Source organism: Dermacentor albipictus, chromosome 1, assembly GCF_038994185.2.
Source record: "Dermacentor albipictus isolate Rhodes 1998 colony chromosome 1, USDA_Dalb.pri_finalv2, whole genome shotgun sequence".
Taxonomy (NCBI): domain Eukaryota; kingdom Metazoa; phylum Arthropoda; class Arachnida; order Ixodida; family Ixodidae; genus Dermacentor; species Dermacentor albipictus.
In genome coordinates, this window is record NC_091821.1 from 177,344,933 (window position 1) to 177,362,052 (window position 17,120).

Genomic DNA, 17,120 nt, shown 5'->3' on the forward strand with positions numbered 1-17,120 from the left:
AAGGCGGCCTTCTCGCGCGCTTTCCAGCCTGGCTGGAAACAGCTTTGGTCGATAACAGGACGGAGCTCGGTCTGGCAACCCCGTGCCACAGGGTTGCTCTCCCGCGCCTCTCGATTGCATGACCGAAGTGGCTGGATGGCGCTTACTTGGTCTGCTTCTGCACTTCGACAAAGAAAGAAAAAAAAAGGGAAGGACGAGGGAAAGGGAGAAAAAAAGCGAAAGGAGGCTGGTCGAGGAGTGGGCGGGCAAGAGGCCGAGAACGTGGGTAGTCGACACGGGCATAAAAAAGGCTCGACGGCGAAGAAACAACGCAATGTTCACAGACAGCGTATCGATTGGGGAAAGGAGCCGACGCCCGGTCTTCCTTATTTCTTTCCCGGCTCTTGCCCTTAGCGTTACTTTCATCTCGGCGCTGCTAAGCTCATTCTTCTTGTTCCCGGATAGGGAAACCTTTCTGGATTGGCTCGGTCGGCGTCGGTTTAGCTTGTCTTTGTCTTAGGGCTTCATCCTGGGCTTGCCTCGAGACGGGTGACTACGGTTGTGTGCGTGAGTTTGTTTCTGGCTCCCTTGCGGCGGGAAGATCTGGCGCCTTGGTTTCGCCCCCTTTTCGCCTCTTGCGCTGTACTCGGGGCCGGCTGCCATTACCTCCTCGCCCTCTTATAACGGTGCCGATTCCCTTCTTCCCCTCGTGGCCTGCCTTGTGCGCGTGCGTGCGTGCTTCGTCTGTGCCGTCCGTTTCCCGGGGGCCAGAACGGAGCGACTTCTCGACGCTGGCCGCGCGGCGCGCTACTTGCCACCGATCGCACTGCTTCATTTCATTTCCCTCTCGCTGGGGGAAGGAAAGAAAGAATCCGGGACTGCTCCCTTGTTGCTTCACGGGTAGTGGCGGCGCGGGGTGCCTTTCGGGCCCCATCCTATTTATTTGTTCCGGTCGAAGCGGCCCACGTTGACCGTCGCGCTCTCTCCGCGCGCGCCTTCCTTTCTGGCTGGCTGCTCTTCGGCGCCCCTTTCAGCGCCTGGAGTGGCTCTGCGCTGCGCGCACTCGGGTGCCTCCCGTCGCGCCGTCGGCGGCTGACAACAGAGCGACTGACCGGTCCTTGCGGTAGGCGCCCATTCACCGGCACCCGAAAAACGGGCTCGCTCAGACCTCGGTGTCCTCGGTTGGAGCCTGGCTCCTCGTCCTGTTACGATGAGAGTAAAACACCGCGACCAGGCTCAAAAGTCCAGAAGGTCACGCGAGCTCTGTGTCGTCTTCTTGCTTGTCCGTGTCTTTCTCCCTGTTCACCGGCATGGAACCTAAACACCCAGCGTCAACCCTTCGATGCGATTAAAGGTCCGTGATCAACGAGGCGCAGCGCATTAGTCCCTGCTTTGTTATGGGGGTGTCCGGGATAGGCAGAATAATACTCTAAAAGCTTCCTCACGAGAAATGTCGTACGACAAGAATGATCATGTTTTCGTTTTAGTCGATGTGTCAATGACATATCAATAAACTCACTGTCAGATTACTACTACTACTACTACTACTACTACTACTACTACTACTACTACTACTACTACTACTGTGTTTAGTTGTATAAGCCCGCACACCAACTTTGGAGTGCGAAAATTTGGAAAAATATTTTCACTTAGCGTCACGCGCATACTCGCGTGCTGGTTAATTCCTGCAAGCCGCTACGAAATGGCACCAGTCCGTGCCCGAAGAGTGTGTTGACGACTGTGAATGTGTTTATAGTTGGCAGCCAGTGATTACATTTATTTGCATAGCAGTCGGAACGCCGTCCGAAGTTCTGTGAGGCGAACGATTCACCACTGGCATAAGTGATTAAGTGGCATCAAAGTTTAAACTCCAAGAGCCGGCGTAGCGTGTATACATACGCATACGTTCGGCGAAGTATCGATATATAGAGAGCGCAGCTTGGAGCCATGTTTTCATGCAATAAAATAGACCGCACGAGCGACTGATCAAAGGCTGAGGCATCTTCGCGCGCGGTGTGAGCCACGCCCTGAAATAAAGTCAGCCCCCAAGATGATGATCTAAGACCGTGCTGTCACAATTATGGCTGCTTAGGTGGAGTATATGCGAATCCTTTGCACGGCTGTGCTTTGTAATAACACACAATGCTGACATTGTCGCCGCGAACTCCTTGCTGTCACGACAGACTGAGCATTCGTGGCGATAAGCCGAAGATGTTTTAAATAAATCAATTATGGGGTTTTACGTGCCGAAACCACGATATGATTATGATCACGCCGTAGTGGTGAACTCCGTAAATTTGGACCACCTGGGGTTCTTGACTGTGCACCTAAATCTAAGTACACGGGTGTTTTGGTGTTTCGCGCACATCGAAATGTGACTGCCGTGGCCGGGATTCGATCCCGCGACCTCGTGCTCAGCAGCCCAACACCCTAGCCACTGAGCAACCATGGCGGGCCGAAGATGTTTGCAGTAGACAATGATATAATTGATTACTTGCCACGAACTAGAGAAGTCCAGGTTTTACGCCGCGTTTAGTTTGCCGGTTCTTATTCGTTGATACTGTCTTCTCATTGTGAGGGCACTTTCTGCAATGGCCATCTTCTCTGTATAGTCGGTTATAGCAACCGATCTCCACTGTTAGTTCAGCTGCAAGTCCCTGGCAGGAATTCGTCCACGTGACCGCGCTCCATCGTTTATATTGAGTTGCTATGTAGCATAGGGCGATTCGCGGCCGTGATCTACTGCATAACATCCCAGTGTTAAGTCACAACCTTGATCACGTGCGCTCATTAGATTTACTGCATTGCTGTGAGGCCTAAACCTAACCAAGAACCACAGTGCTATGGAGCATCTAGTAAGAATGTTATCAAGCAAGCTATATGCAGAACTGGTAAGTATTGCAATGCGCGAACGTATTCGGTTTACTTGCTAACATGATATATGTTTCCGGGACGACCCTATAGCTTCCTGAAGCTCTGGTCCTGTATATTTTAAATTCCGATCGCAATCACATAGATACTCCAGGCGCATTTTGCCGTAGGCGTCGGCGTCGCTGTGAGGTTCCGTTAACGTGCACAAGACCGTCGCCGCGCGCCGTATGCTGTATGTGCAAGTGAAAGCGTGCAAGGGGAGCCGACGTTCGGCGGCTCAATATCGCGCGCGGAAGGAAGTGGGAAGGAAGCGCGGCGTCATCCGTCGCGCGCGAGGCACTGGGGAAGGGTAGGAAGGTAGGGGCCGGCGTTGCACTCTGACAACGGGGTAAGCGCGGCCACGCGTGGGGGTCGCGCGGGCCTAATCCTGAACGCAATCTGCGGTGGGGCAGGGTCTAGGTGCGCCGACGGCTCATACCTTTGTGCGCACTCTGTTCTCGCCGCTCAGTTTGCGCAGAAGCTATTGAGAGCAAGAAGGTCACTTCGCTCGATGCTGCTGCCGCGCTTCCTAACGCCAGCGTTTTGACAGCGAGTGTCCGCGGTCGTCGAGTGTGACGTGTTCGTGTTTGCCTGTGCACGCTGACACCACGCGTGTTAATTCACTTAAGCGAATGTTTGCAACGTTATACGGACGATAAAACTACTATCCTTACTTTTTATAGCTATCTACTAGTTTGCTATGGTAATCGATGTTTCGCCTTTGGGGTGAAACTGCTACTTTTTTTTTTCTCTCCAACCGACAAGAACCCTTCAGCACAGCAATGGCAATGCATAAATAAACGTTACATTTAACACATGCATGTTGGTTGGACACAACTTGACAAGGTGGCGCCACCGGCGCCTTCATACCCATCATCGCGGATTAGTATATTTCGACATGCTGCCATGTCGTTCCCGCCTACTTCACGGTAACTTGGTAATATAATAATGGTACATCACGCGTATGCCGAGTTAAACTCTCAAATGGTTTTCGCAAACTTAATGGCGAGGATGCAGCTGTGGAGACATAGAGGCACAACACTTTTAGTGTCCTTTGCTCTCCTAGTGACAAAGGTTGGGAAGGAACGTGCGCCTTTTTGCCTCCTGCGTGGCGGCCACTTCTTAAACAACGCTGCGTCGCGCTTCCTTTATGTGCAGATCCTGTCTGCGCAGCCGCAGCCCTCCTACCGAGGACTCTGGAGCGGGATGAGCCTGTAGGACGATCGAGGCACCACTGTTGTTGGGTACACGGGCCACGCTGTGAGTACGCACCTTTGCAATCCTGCAACGCCTCTTCAGCCCTGGCGAAAAAGTGTTCAGGCTGCTACAAGCACCTTGCACCTGAGCTTTGAGCAATCGACTGCTGGCCAATATTGGGTCGAGCTCCCAATGTAGGGGGTCCTGCGGCTAGTCAAGCTGGCATTATTGCTGGCTTCCAGTATCCTGTATTATGCGCATGTGTGAGTAAAATTATTATTATTAATGCGGTTAGCATTCTTGGGGGACTTCGCCTAGTTTGCGCCATGTTTGCCCGCATCTAATCTCTTTCACGTAACCAGTGACCCAAGTTGTCTACTATAGCTTGTGGCCAATGGTATCTGCTGGGTGCTGTCTTGCCAAGCTGACAACGTGGGCCACTGGGTATGGGCCACTGGGTATACGTGCCCAAACAGACAACTGAGGCACTACGTATGCGATATTGGTATGTGCCCCATTCTTGACCAGCCGCCCATAATGGATGTGCCAAGGTGACGCGAGTGTTATGTAGCCTTAAATATATTAAAGCGGTAGCGCACCACCAGCGTCGAGTGCGGCCGCTTGGTGGTTAGCCATTGCAACGAGATTGCAATGACTATCCATCGCGGCGTTGCCGCTAGATTGATGAAGCGTGTCCAGAGGGAAGCACGGGAAAGGAATCCGGCTGCAGTATACGCCTCATGCATGATGCCACTCAACATGCTTCGTTCGGTGAGCCCCTCTTACCATTTCCATATCTCCATACCGCCCTAGGGCGGTATGGAATATCTTCACGCGCATATAACCAACGCATATTATACACCCGAAATGACAGCGCTCGTTTCATAACTTTGCCAAACTTGTATTAGTAATTCGCACCACTTCTTCTGAATAGCAATTTGCGCTCTTATAGCATATCGTAACACCAATGAAAAATATGGTCTTCGGCCGCGGTTAGTATCACGGCACATTAAAGCGCTTATAGCATTCCTGCGAGAATTTGTGTTTGTGCATTTGCGTATATAATATAAATGTTAGTGTGTGTGTGCTTTGTTTTTGTTTTTATCTCACTTTTTTCATCTCTCACCATCTCACCTGGAGTTAGCATGTCAGGCCTGCCGCTATAGCTAACTTGGAATAGTAATTTAGTCCTCATCTGTATGCGCTACATTACTATTCCAAGATGACTTACCAACAAGCGCGCATTGCAACGCTAGGCTAAGCTCTCGAGATATCGTCATACCCTCTCTCTCTCTCGCATATAACTGCACTTGCACAATTTCTTAATTCTTGCGGCGAATGTTACGCGTGCGTAAGTACGAAATATGATGTTTGTTCCGACCATCGATCAAAGCGAACCGAACCACAATTTTCAACCACGACAAGAATCGCGCTCCTGCGCAAAGAAAGTACGTGACGTGATGAGACCAGGGCTCGGGGGGGGAGGGGGGGGGGGGCAGGGCAGTCAGTTATGTTGTTGAAAAGCTGCTGTCACTTACTTCTGACATTGACAGATGAAATATAAATACACAAAGGAGAATACTGGTATTAACTGTGTAGCAAAGTTGAAGCGTTGCGACTGAGCTGATGCATTGGTGAAAAGAAACGATTCAAAACACTATGATTGATATGACCGACTTGTGGCATGGTATAACAAGTGATTCATAAAGGCTGGAATCCCTTCTTATTTTTGCTCTAATTTATAAAGGCCGATGATTGAATTAGCTGCAACGCGTTCCAGCATTGAGTATAGTGTATAGACGATTTCGAGCAAGCTCTGTAACGCATCCATTATGAGCTGTTACCGCGGATAATGTGTAGCTTCCTTAACTCGCATACTTTGTTACTGCTTATCTGTAAGCACCAAGACCGTTCATTAGTCCTCCTTGAGTGAGACATCTACAGTGTCCGCAGCGGGGGAACTTCCTGTCTCACGCTTAGTCACCACTACTTTCTCTTGCTCTCTTGAACGGATGCGTTGGGAATTTCACAGCCACGTTAACGTAACGTCGTTCCGCACAAAACTGAGAAAATTATCGCATCGCACAACTAATGGCGGATCTCATCGACCGAAACTAAAACAGAGCAAATGCCCACAGTGCTCCGCGGCAGTTACGTTGCCAGGAGTTATCCCTTGTTCCTGTCCCCCGCCTATTGGATGGCGTTTGTTTTTGTGGGGGCATAATGCGAACCCTGATGGTCCCCGTCGTTCCCTAACTCCGCTCTGCGGCGTTTCTAATAGCCAAACTTCCCATATTGTTGCAGTTGATAAACAGCTGGGTGCAGCTTCCGGATGATCGGGCCTAGTTGCATGCCTCGAACCACTTAACCTCGGGTGCATATCGAGAGGATAAAGGCAACGCTATGTATGCACGTCAGCACGAACGGCTCCGTAACTTCGTCCATCTCAACTGCTCCGATGGCCTAACTGTCGGCATCAGTCAAAGATTATAGCCTACGTCACAAAATGACATCGACAGGTGCTCCTTGTCGCGATCCGATAGACCAGTCGGTAGATATCTCAACACCCCTGTCAAGCATGGACCACAATTTGTTAAAGTGATCCTTGTAAATATTGTAATGCTTGATAAAGAATAAGTTATGGACATGGTTATTGGCATGAGGAAGGGAGCTACACTGTCTTGCGAATGTAAAAGAGTTCCCTGCATTTCCGTACCAGTGCTTGCCTATAGGGCACTGCGGGGTGCATGGAAACGACCTTGCAGATGAATCTGCGAGAAAGGACTAAAATCATGGCACCACCTAGCTGTTCTCTTCTCGTTCTGCAGATCTGACGCCAACTGTGTCGTCACTGCAAATGTGCAAAATGCGATAAACAGGAAAACGCTTATCACAACCGCGTAGTCACCGTATCCGGGTCGCAGGCTTAGCACTATATGTGTTTTCGAATGCCGCATGATATCCATGCTATGCCTCGTTCACAGACTACAGCGAGGCGTGCCTTTACCACACGATATGTACACCTTTGTGCGGACTCTCCCAAGTGTGATAGTTGTGATGTACCCGAAGCAGTGCACCGCATTCTTTGTATCTGCTCCCAATACACGCGCGAGCGGCTAGACATTGTCAGTCTGTGTATCAAAACTTGGCAATTGGCCTCCGGCTGGAGACGCCAGACTCTAAATTGGGTTGCGGAGCCATCCGCGCAACTTAACGTTCCTGCACAGCGCGGGCCCTGTCTTTCGGAGGCTCGTCTGTAAAGTGACTCTGTTTATTCGCGCCCTTTAATTGGCCTCATCGTCAGCCCCCATAACAGTCTTTCTCTCGCCTTACGTCAGGCCGACCTCTGCAGTGTCCAAATTTCCTGCAACTCTCTCATTTTTCTCTTTCTATAGATGTTCGAACCGAATTATTATTGTTATTTTATTTTTATTTTTAAATGCGCAAGTATATCTATGCCTACCCATGGGGAAACCCGTCCGTCCGTCACGTGAGGCGAGATCGCTTTTAATATAGGGCCCGCAGCAGCGAGCGAATTGACCTTCGTGCTGCCTCTTGCTTCAACGCTTACTAAGCGACAAGAACACAGCGCACACGAAGCTATCAGCACTCGGTGCGCTGTGTCCCTATCGCAGATCGCTTTCAAGATAGGGCCCGCGCGGCTGCGCCATACGTAGCCGCCGCCGCCGCAGTACGGTTGATCACGGTTGATAATGGTTCGCATTGAGAGGAGGCAGCGTCATCGACCACGTCTACGTACAAGGTCTACCAAACGTGACACTGTTCAATCACGTCACGTGCTGCAGCACGCATCGACCAGTGCTTTTTTTTTTCCCCATGAAGTAGCGGCATCATCCAAACGCACCATCAAATAGCGTGAGTGAACATTGCTACTATTCGCCTCTTCGTCATCCCATGCTGGTCTCGGTTAACATTTTGGTGTTACAACCGCGCTTCTCCGTTTCACGATTCTTTCGCGGTGTTTCTCGCAATTATACCCTGCACAGCAGCGTACGACGACGAAACAGCAGGTGATTCGTAGCAAATGCTTACGCATCATTTAGATAACTTCCACAGGTGATTCTGCGTGTAATTTTTTAATTGAACAGTCATTGATTCTGTGGTCTGCAGGGATTGGCGGCGCTTTCTCAGGTAAGAAATATTTGAGTGTGCCATGATAGTGCCCTTTGGTGGATTCAGTTCAAAAGGTGCTTACGATGGTGATGCCCCGTCATACCTCGGAGTTACTGCGCGCCCTTTTGCAGGTGGCAAGAACAGGCAGACGGAAAGAAGAGACGGTGCGATTTCCAACAAAATCATTACTGCGCTTTCACACAATAAGCAACAAAATTAACACATGATGGCAAGAAAGAAAAGCTTGCGCTAAACGCGTTTCTCACAGATACCGACCAAACGCCACTACGACGATGCCGTGTCAAATCCTCGTATAACTAGTTTGCTATAAAATTAATTTCTCTCGTTATTTTTGCTAGTTTTTCTTGTTTGCTGTGGTGTCTTCGAGAGATTAGCGCTGTTGCTTGTTTCCTTCAATGTATCATTGTTGCGCAGTATCGACAACTGTAGACTAGACGCGTATACTTTGCTAGCGAATCGTTGTTTCATTCAAACTTTCTTGTTCATCAGGAGACACTGCGACCGCGAGCGAAACTTTCGGCGCGTGTGATCGACCGCGCGGATGCGATGTTCGATCGTTATTCGGCGCACGCTTACACACATTTACGCGACATAACCCGCCCAGCATTGGTTTTGCATTCAGAGTTGCACAAGCGTCACTGTCGGCCGACGACGCGGCGGCTGGCTGGCTAACCAGTTGGGTGGACGGTGGTTGTCGTGAATGCGCGTGCAGCGCTGACGGCTGTTACGGACTTTGCACCGCTGCACCACGATTACGGCTTTGTGGTCCCGTAGCGCTCGTCACCCGTTTCGTGACAGAGCGTTGGTAGCGAAGACTCCGAGCCTGGCGTCGATGAGAATAACAAAAGGGACTTTATACATTATATACAGGTTATCATACAGGACATGAACGGGTCGGCACTGGGGCCGAGTGCTCACAACAAACGCGACTGTTCTCGCACGGCGACGTCCGGCGAAAACGCGTGACACATCTCACCCCAGTCGGGAGCGACACTCTCTCCCGGTGGGTCGGCGGATCCTGTTTTTCAGGCGGCGTGTCGCGTCTTTTATAATCCCCGAGGAACCATTGTCACTCAAGCGGCCCAATACAAAGTCAGCACACGACGGTCGTCCGAGGGGTCCAACCAGCGACCGCGCTGGCCACCCGGTTCAAAGTTCGCGCGCGCGGTGACCTCCAGGCAAAGGGAGGTGCGGCGCCGGGCTGTCTGGCACACGCTGACACGTCCGAACACGCTGCTCGCCGAGGCTTCTCCCGCAGGACACCGCTGCCTGACGGCTCAGCATCTTGCCTTTTCAAGGGAGAATTTGGGCGCTCGCAGGATAAATTCTGCATCTTGCAGTTTCGGAATCCGGGCTTGTGGTAATGGCACAACACGGCGTGCGCGTCTAAAGGGACACTCAAGGCTGATGCTAAGTTGACGTTGACTGTTTAAATACCATTCCAGAAACCTCGCAACGCTTGTTTCGTGCCAAGAAAAGACTTAGTTTACGAGAAAATTGCATCTGAAGGGTCCGAACACCTTTATCGCAATTCAAATCTCCCGCCACCCAACCAAGGGCGCGGTGACGTTGCGTACGCCATACGCCATCTCCACCCTTTGCTGCCGTCGGTAAGTAAAACGGCGCCCGACAGACGGCGGTACCGAGCCAAGACAGGGCGGGGGATTCGCCGCTGCAGCTGCTTTTTGGTCAAGTGGCGTAGACCGTTCGGGCATCCCGCGACATGACATGGAAGTTGAATTGTCTGCGACTTGCAGTGTGCGCGAGTTTCGCGAGCCCAGCAAAACCAGCGCAGCACTACATGGTAACGAAACCACTGAAACGCGAAAGCGTGGGCGGCGCGCTGTACTTTTCTCTTACCCCCCTTTCTCCATTAAAATCACTCACACACACCCAGTCGAGTGAAAACAAAACCTCTCGACCGCCCGCGTCGTTGTCAAGGGTAATTTCGATGAGTTTTTTTTTTTCTGAGAAGTAAATATTGGACAAGTAGCATTTTATTTCGCCTTATAGTACAACACAAGCATGTCTTTTGCAACGAGTGGTTGAGTATTATGGTAGGATACAACTTAAAAAAAAAAAGCAGCAGTTGACAACCAAGGCACACGGACCGCGCCAGGTTGTTACTCCGCCAGCGAATCACAGAAGCAGACAAAATCGTCGTCATGCGATCATTTCAAAATGGCGTCGTACTTGATACCTCCGGACTGTCTGCTATTCTTGAAGAGTCTTTTCATCGACGGAAGCGATGAGGTGTGCAACAGACATGGACAAAGTGTATGGAGTTTTCACTCTTCAAAAGTCCTCGGTATAGTTCATTTCATTACTGAGCCTGTTTTACTCGTGAAACTTCACTGCCAATTGAAGTGAAACCTGACACTAAATAGTTGCAGCGAACGAAGCAAGCGTTTTATTTCAGTTCAATAAAGAATTAGACTTTCGCTGTTTCAATATAATAGACGAGTGAAAACGTGTATAATTACGCGCCTATACCTTTATTTTTGTGGTTACCGCCTTATTTAGGTAACAGGAAAAGTTTGAAGTACGAACTATTTACAGCCTCGCTGAGGAACAGTGGCTGGCGGTTATGAGGGCGTGGGCGTGGCTTCACTGCAGACTTAAGTTGTATCCGACTATAGTCACAGAATTTAACTGAGGAGTGCTTTCGTCATCGGGCAAGTACTTGAATGTCCCGGGAGAGTACCTAATCATGTCCTGCATTTACCTCAATTTCTTGATTATAATTAAGGCTTTGGTCGCGATAATATTGACGCCTTAAATATTCTCGAGCACTAATCTACCACCTTAGCTAGACCTAATATTTGCCTTTATAAAGCCAGACCACACGTGCGCTTGCGCACGCGCGCCAGCTCGCGTCTACGCGCATTGCGCCTGCCGCGCCTCGCGAGGCCCGGTGGTTTGCATCCACAAGGACGCACTTCCATGCGCGTGACAGCACGTGTTCACTGGGCTCACTCGTAGGCGCCTTGGAAGACTACACTTCGTAATTTGTTATTGACAGTGTTTCAAAATGCTTCGATATCTATAAACGTAATTGTAAGATTTTTGTAGCTTTTAGATCAGCACGAAAAAGGAAAGAAGAAACACTTTCTTGCATGATATAAATCTGCTGCACTGAGAGTTAAATGTAGCGCGCCGCAGCAGCGCAGCCAGGCGCCCCTACGCGGAGCAGCCGAAGCGCGCGATAACAGAGAGGAGGTGTTCACCGAGATCGCGCCGCGTTTCGGCGAGCCGTGTCGTACCGTCTGCGCATGCGTGGACGTGCGGACACGAGCTCGCGCGCGTCTGCGAGCGTAGTTGTGGTCTGGGCTTTAAAACAGAATTGTGCGCCGACGAGCGCCGTGGCGGCAGCCCTGAAGCGCGACCGCGGAGCCACCTCCTCTCCTAACGGCTGCTACGGACACTTTGCCCAGTTTCACTTTCCGCTCGCGCGCCGTTCTGTTCTTTACATTGCTATTTTGTTCATCGTTCTCGTGCTCTGTCGACGCGTTAGAACAAAGGTCGTTTCAAGGACAGCCGACGAGGACTGCCGCCGACAGTTGGCTTTTGACGGAGTAGGGATTCGTCGTTGCCTTTCTCTCCCTCCCCCTTTCTCCTCCTCCTTCTTCTTTTGATGCAGCATCAATAAATTGAAAGCAAAATCCTAGCGCGCAGATTTATTATTATTATTATTATTATTATTATTATTAATAATAGTCGTCAAGTAGACCGTCTACTCCAACGCTGCCTATATTTTTCCCGAGAGGGATAGTTTGGCTTGAAGCTGATGCTGTCCTAAACGTCAGGGCAGTAGAAGAATGATTTACGCGATGCAAGTTCACGGGACGTCGACAGCAACGTACGGCCTTGAAAGCTGAACGCACCGGTTGGCAGTCCTGAGTCGGAAATCGCTGGGCCGGTTGGGTGCGCGTGCAGTGAGGCACGTGCGGACGCGAAGCGCGGCTGAAACACCTGCGCAGCCTTTGCGGACATAGGCAGCACGCAAGCTTCGAATAGAATGAGAGCACTGTTCGGTGGCCTGTCTTGGCTGTGCGTATATAGTCATACTCTAGCGCGAAGCCAGAGTATTATATTACACTTTGACATCTTGAACAATATATGTGTGTGCGCTTTGTGCCAACAAATTGACCTTCTTCGCGCGGGTGCGCGCGCTTGTGTACTGAATTTTGACAGAGCGAACTTTCTTCGTGTGCTCATGGGATTCAGCGTACCAACTGCGGTGGTCACGAGGGCACGCTCCGTGGTTCCGTTTAGCTGACGTCTTAATGAATCTCTTGCGCTACCTCTGACTTCTAATATTTTACATCGCACTCCAATCAGCTTTAATGCAGTCTAAGTGCTCGAACGTTCTTGCATTTCTTTTCCATCGAAATGTGGCCGCCGCAGCCGGGATTCGAACCCGCGGCCTCGTGCTCAGCAGCAGAGCGCCATAGGCACGGTCTGACAGGTATGAAACCACGTAGCCTGATTGAGCGCATGACCTGAGTGCGGAAATGGCGAACGCGAAGCAACTCAAATAAATTGAGAGCTCTCTTTATCTCTCTCAATTTATTTGAGTTGATAAATACCTGACAGTCACAAAATTTAAAGTTGTGGTGAGGTCCAGGTATAGGAGGTGACGAAAGTGTGCATTTTTGTGATCGGTAGCGGTTGCAAATAAATTGAGAGCTATCTCAATTTACTTGAGCTGGGATATTTTTCTAATGTAGCATTTTGCATTTGTGTTGCTGGCGCACAAGGCTTGAGCGCCCAGTAAATGCAAGGCGCATGAAGTACCTATAACGGTGTAACATGTCCGCGTTCATACACAACACAAGTAAAAGCTCATCGTTTTGACAGCCTATTGTTTTGACTATTGCGAAGTCACTTCATTTCTCCTATTTCTCTTTTACCACTTCCTCTCATGGTTCAAGCATTTAGTAGCTCGTGTTGACACTAGTCACAATCAAACTGGGAGCACCTTTTATTACTCTGGACGGCCTTGCAGACCTCGACCATGTTGCTGTCGCACTGGCGTGCGCGAAAGAGCACGTTTAGTCTCGTGGAGGTTTTAGCGACGCATGTTGCTTGCAACTACAAGATCGATCGATCGATCGATCAATCAATCAATCAATCAATCAATCAATCAATCAATCAATCAATCAATCAATCAATCAATCAATCAATCAATCAATCCTTTATTACACACAGTTACAAGGAAGCAGTGCACAAATCCAGCCAAGCAAGTAAACCCATCAATCAATATTGGCGCGTTTAACCGTTTGGCCCGCCGCTCTTGTTAGGCGAGCGTGCAGGGGTCGCCGGAGTGCTGGCGCCCGTCGCTCCAGCGTGGCCCGTACTACCCCTCAACCTCATCGTGCCACTTCGTCTCGCCTGCCCGCGGCAGCGGAGGCGCGGGCTGAGCGCGCCGTCTTTTCTGTCTCGGCCGCCGTCGCCTCGTCCGTTCGTCGGCGACGTTTCTGCGCGCTCACGTGAAACCGTCTTTCGTGGGTGGCCGTCCTTCCGATGGTGAGAGCCTTGAATCCGAACGGGCCGCCCGGTTCTTCATTGCAGAGCCCCGTCCGCGGGCCCATTGTGTCGGCTCGCCTCCTTCGAGGTCTCGCGGATTTCCCTCGCCGCGGCGGAACGCGCTGCCACTGCGATGCCGCACGGAGCTGCTGCGGCGGGAGGGCGGTGCAAGGCATCGCGCCGGTCGGTCGCGTCACCTTCGGGAGGCCCCCACGCTCGTCGCCGCACTGAAGTTGCAGCGAGAGAGCTCCCAAGCGCGTTTCCTGTGCGACTCCAGATGCCGCGGAAGAACGGAAATTGTCAACTCGTGTATCTGTCGCCCTCTCTTTCTTTAATCGCGCTTTGTGAGGATTCGTTTCCGACGAGTCCTCACAAACGCGTCGCGTAATGCCAATATTTTCGCAACACTTTACTCGCAACTTGGCGTTTTGTGTAACGAAAAACAGAAGGCCCGTTCAAGCCGTCGATATTAGCGAAAGATCGACCAAACTATAAAGCGCAGAGCGCGGTGCCCCCTGTCGCGCTGGTGAACGCGCCAATAAAGGAACATCTTCAGTCGCGACAGTGTATAGCCATCGATGTCAATGAACTCTGCAGTAGTAGCGCTGTTGCACTAGTTGGAACATGGTTTTAATATATACCGTGAGAAAAATAGCGACGAGTAGTGCAGGGCTGGCTCAAAGCTGACGCCGCTTTTTTTTTTTTTAAGCTGCGATATTCTTAAAATTGTCGTATTGAGCTTGTGAGCGCACGTGTCAATTTCTGTTAAAGCTGGGGCCTTTGTGACACTGTCATATCGAGAGGGGGGTGGGGGGTGGGGGGCTTTTGCAAGATATTAGCAATGGTCCCTCCACTTCCCTTTCCCCCACCTGTCCAGCTTGTTACATGTATACGTTGGTTAAACGCTGACTCAACTATATACACTACACGCGTACAATGCTGGCTCAGCTACTATACTAGTTTATTTTTCGTATTTCATTAATCGTATTTCCTGCAAAAGGTCAAACACTTCACATTATACACAAATTATGCGGCAACATCAACGCGATGCACAGGGATTCCTAACTTTGCAATAACCGTGTTTAGTTGGATTGTAAGTTACTAAGCAAGCATAGCCATTGAGGCGACGTGCTTCGCTGGCAACGTAGGCTTGTAGCGCGTACAATGCGAATGAGAAGCCTTTTGAAACGAAAAACAAGACTTCGCAAGCGGTATCAGACGCAGAAAGGAATGCGGTCTACTGTGGCGGACCTTCTTCCGGGTCGTTGTAAGAGCGTTCGGGAAGAAGAAACGAACAGTGCCGTCTGGCTGTTCTCACGGTGCACAGTGTACACACACCGCGCGCCCCCGTATTCCACTGGTTCGTTTAACACCAACGAGGGAAGTCGGCATGAGACACCAGCTGACCGCCCGCGCTCATTACACCTTCCGTCTTGAGCATCCTCGGGCCATGCGCATATGCGCTCGCAGTGTGCGCCGCGTTGGAAAGAAACTGCACCGCTCAGTCTTGTGCATATCTCTGCCGCCGGCTTTTACCAGGCGGTGGACGGCGTGGCGAGCGATAACATAAACAATCCCGCGCGCGCAATACTGATTCGGCGGTGTGACGATATCGTTGCGCGATCTGCAGCCATACATGCGGACAGCCTTTCCTCCGGATCGATGCTCGCGTGCGATAGTCACGGCCGTGGAGGCACTGTGCAGTGCGGTTGTGCTGAAGGCGATTGCGCAGGCAAGCCTACCTCCGCGCGCACTCGACAACACCCCCCTAGAAAGCCCATTCAGAACGTGCAGCACATTTCAAGGACACTGTCGTCGTCGCGGTGGGGCGGGCATGAGCGCATTGTCTGCCGCGCTTCCGCGATCGACTATCCTTCCTTCTTTTTTTCCTTCGTGATTTTTTTTCCATGTTGTTATTAATTTGATACTTGCATTATTGTGCAGTTTTCGCAACTATATAACAGTCCTAACTGCGTCTTTCCGTGCACGAACCTTAACTAGCTTTAAGTGTGTTGCGTTTCGAAAAAAGATGTCATTCAGCTGCAATTTTAATAATTATTTTGATGAAGGACCACAGAAAAAAAAGTTTGCGTCCCGGTTAGTTGTGCTGCGGTGATGTTGAAACTGGCGCAGTGGTAGCGAGCGTCTCGAATCCGTACGCGTAACTGAACATTCAAGCAGCTTGATGTATAATGAATTCAGCAGGAAAGAAGCCGCGCGTCAATCCAGAGCCCCACTCTTCACTAAATCGTTGCGTGAAGGCTAAGCGCCTTTCTGGAAACTTGCGCTTCCCGAACTTCACGTGAAAGTAGGCATCAGTCACCTCGCACCGACAACAAAAAAAGTCGCATTTTTCGGTTTTCTTTCTCAACAGTATACCTTAAGTCAATTGCAAAAATAAAACTGCTATAATTGCTGCCTTTGTGTGGGAATGTTCATCCTTTGCGACTTGCATACCACAATGTCGTTGCAATATTTAATGAGTGACTGCGTCCAGAAACAAATGGATGCGTGGTTTCCGCGTGACAGAAAGAACCGATCGCTTCTTGTGACGAATAGAGAATGGCTTTATACTTCATTTGCGCGTCCCATGTCATTGTAACCTCCTTGCTACTGTATCGCGGCGCGGCCGCTCAGCGCGGGGCCAGATGGGCGTCGACCGGGATGTTCTCGGCGCGTTTCTCAAAATCGCGCCCGGTGAACCATCCGGCCGGGTGAGTCGACGACGTAGTGGCACGACGTCCGTCAAGGAGCCAAACGTGTTTGTCCGGAGGGGAGGAGGAGACGGCATTCCGAAGAGGACAGTCCATCTCGACAAAGAAATGGCCGCTCGGCCGCCGAGGGATCGACCTTTCAGCGCCCGCCGCCGAGGGGAGGTCGGAAAGCAGCGCACAATGCGGCCACTGAAACGGGGGTTGCGGACACGAGGAAGCGCTCTTCTCACCGCCCCTCCTCGCCGCCGTCTTGTGCTGCTGCTGGGAGAGCAGATACAACAACAGCGCCAACCTGTGTGTGTGTGTGCCGGCGGTTCGTTCACCTTGCGCTTCCCGCCTGACCGGGGCCGCCTGTGTGGACGCGTTTCTCGCTTGGCTGCCAAAACGAGGACCGGCCTCTTGTTCTTCCTCGAGAATCGGTGGCCGCCGCCGCAGGGCTCGGCGTGCGGCTTTCCTCCACCTTGCAACGCGACGCCGTCCCTCGTTGCTCTGGTGGCGCTTTTGTGCGCTGTCAGTCATGAGCGCGCTTCTGCATCCTCCCCGGCTACTGTTACCGAGGGAGACGCTATCAAGCGCCTCCGGCAAAGAAGTCGTCAGCCAGTCGTACAGATACGCCGGTTACGTCTTGTTCCAGTG

General features: G+C 51.1%; 1 protein-coding gene across 1 annotated transcript in view; it reads left to right on the forward strand.

Annotated features, from left to right (window-relative positions):
• tna (tonalli) overlaps positions 1-17,120 on the forward strand; it is a 302,871-nt gene that overhangs the window by 145,999 nt on the left and 139,752 nt on the right. Inside the window, exon 3 of the mRNA XM_070529713.1 lies at positions 4,048-4,149. The gene's annotated coding sequence lies outside the window, so the exon portion shown is untranslated. The remainder of the gene's footprint in view (positions 1-4,047; positions 4,150-17,120) is intronic.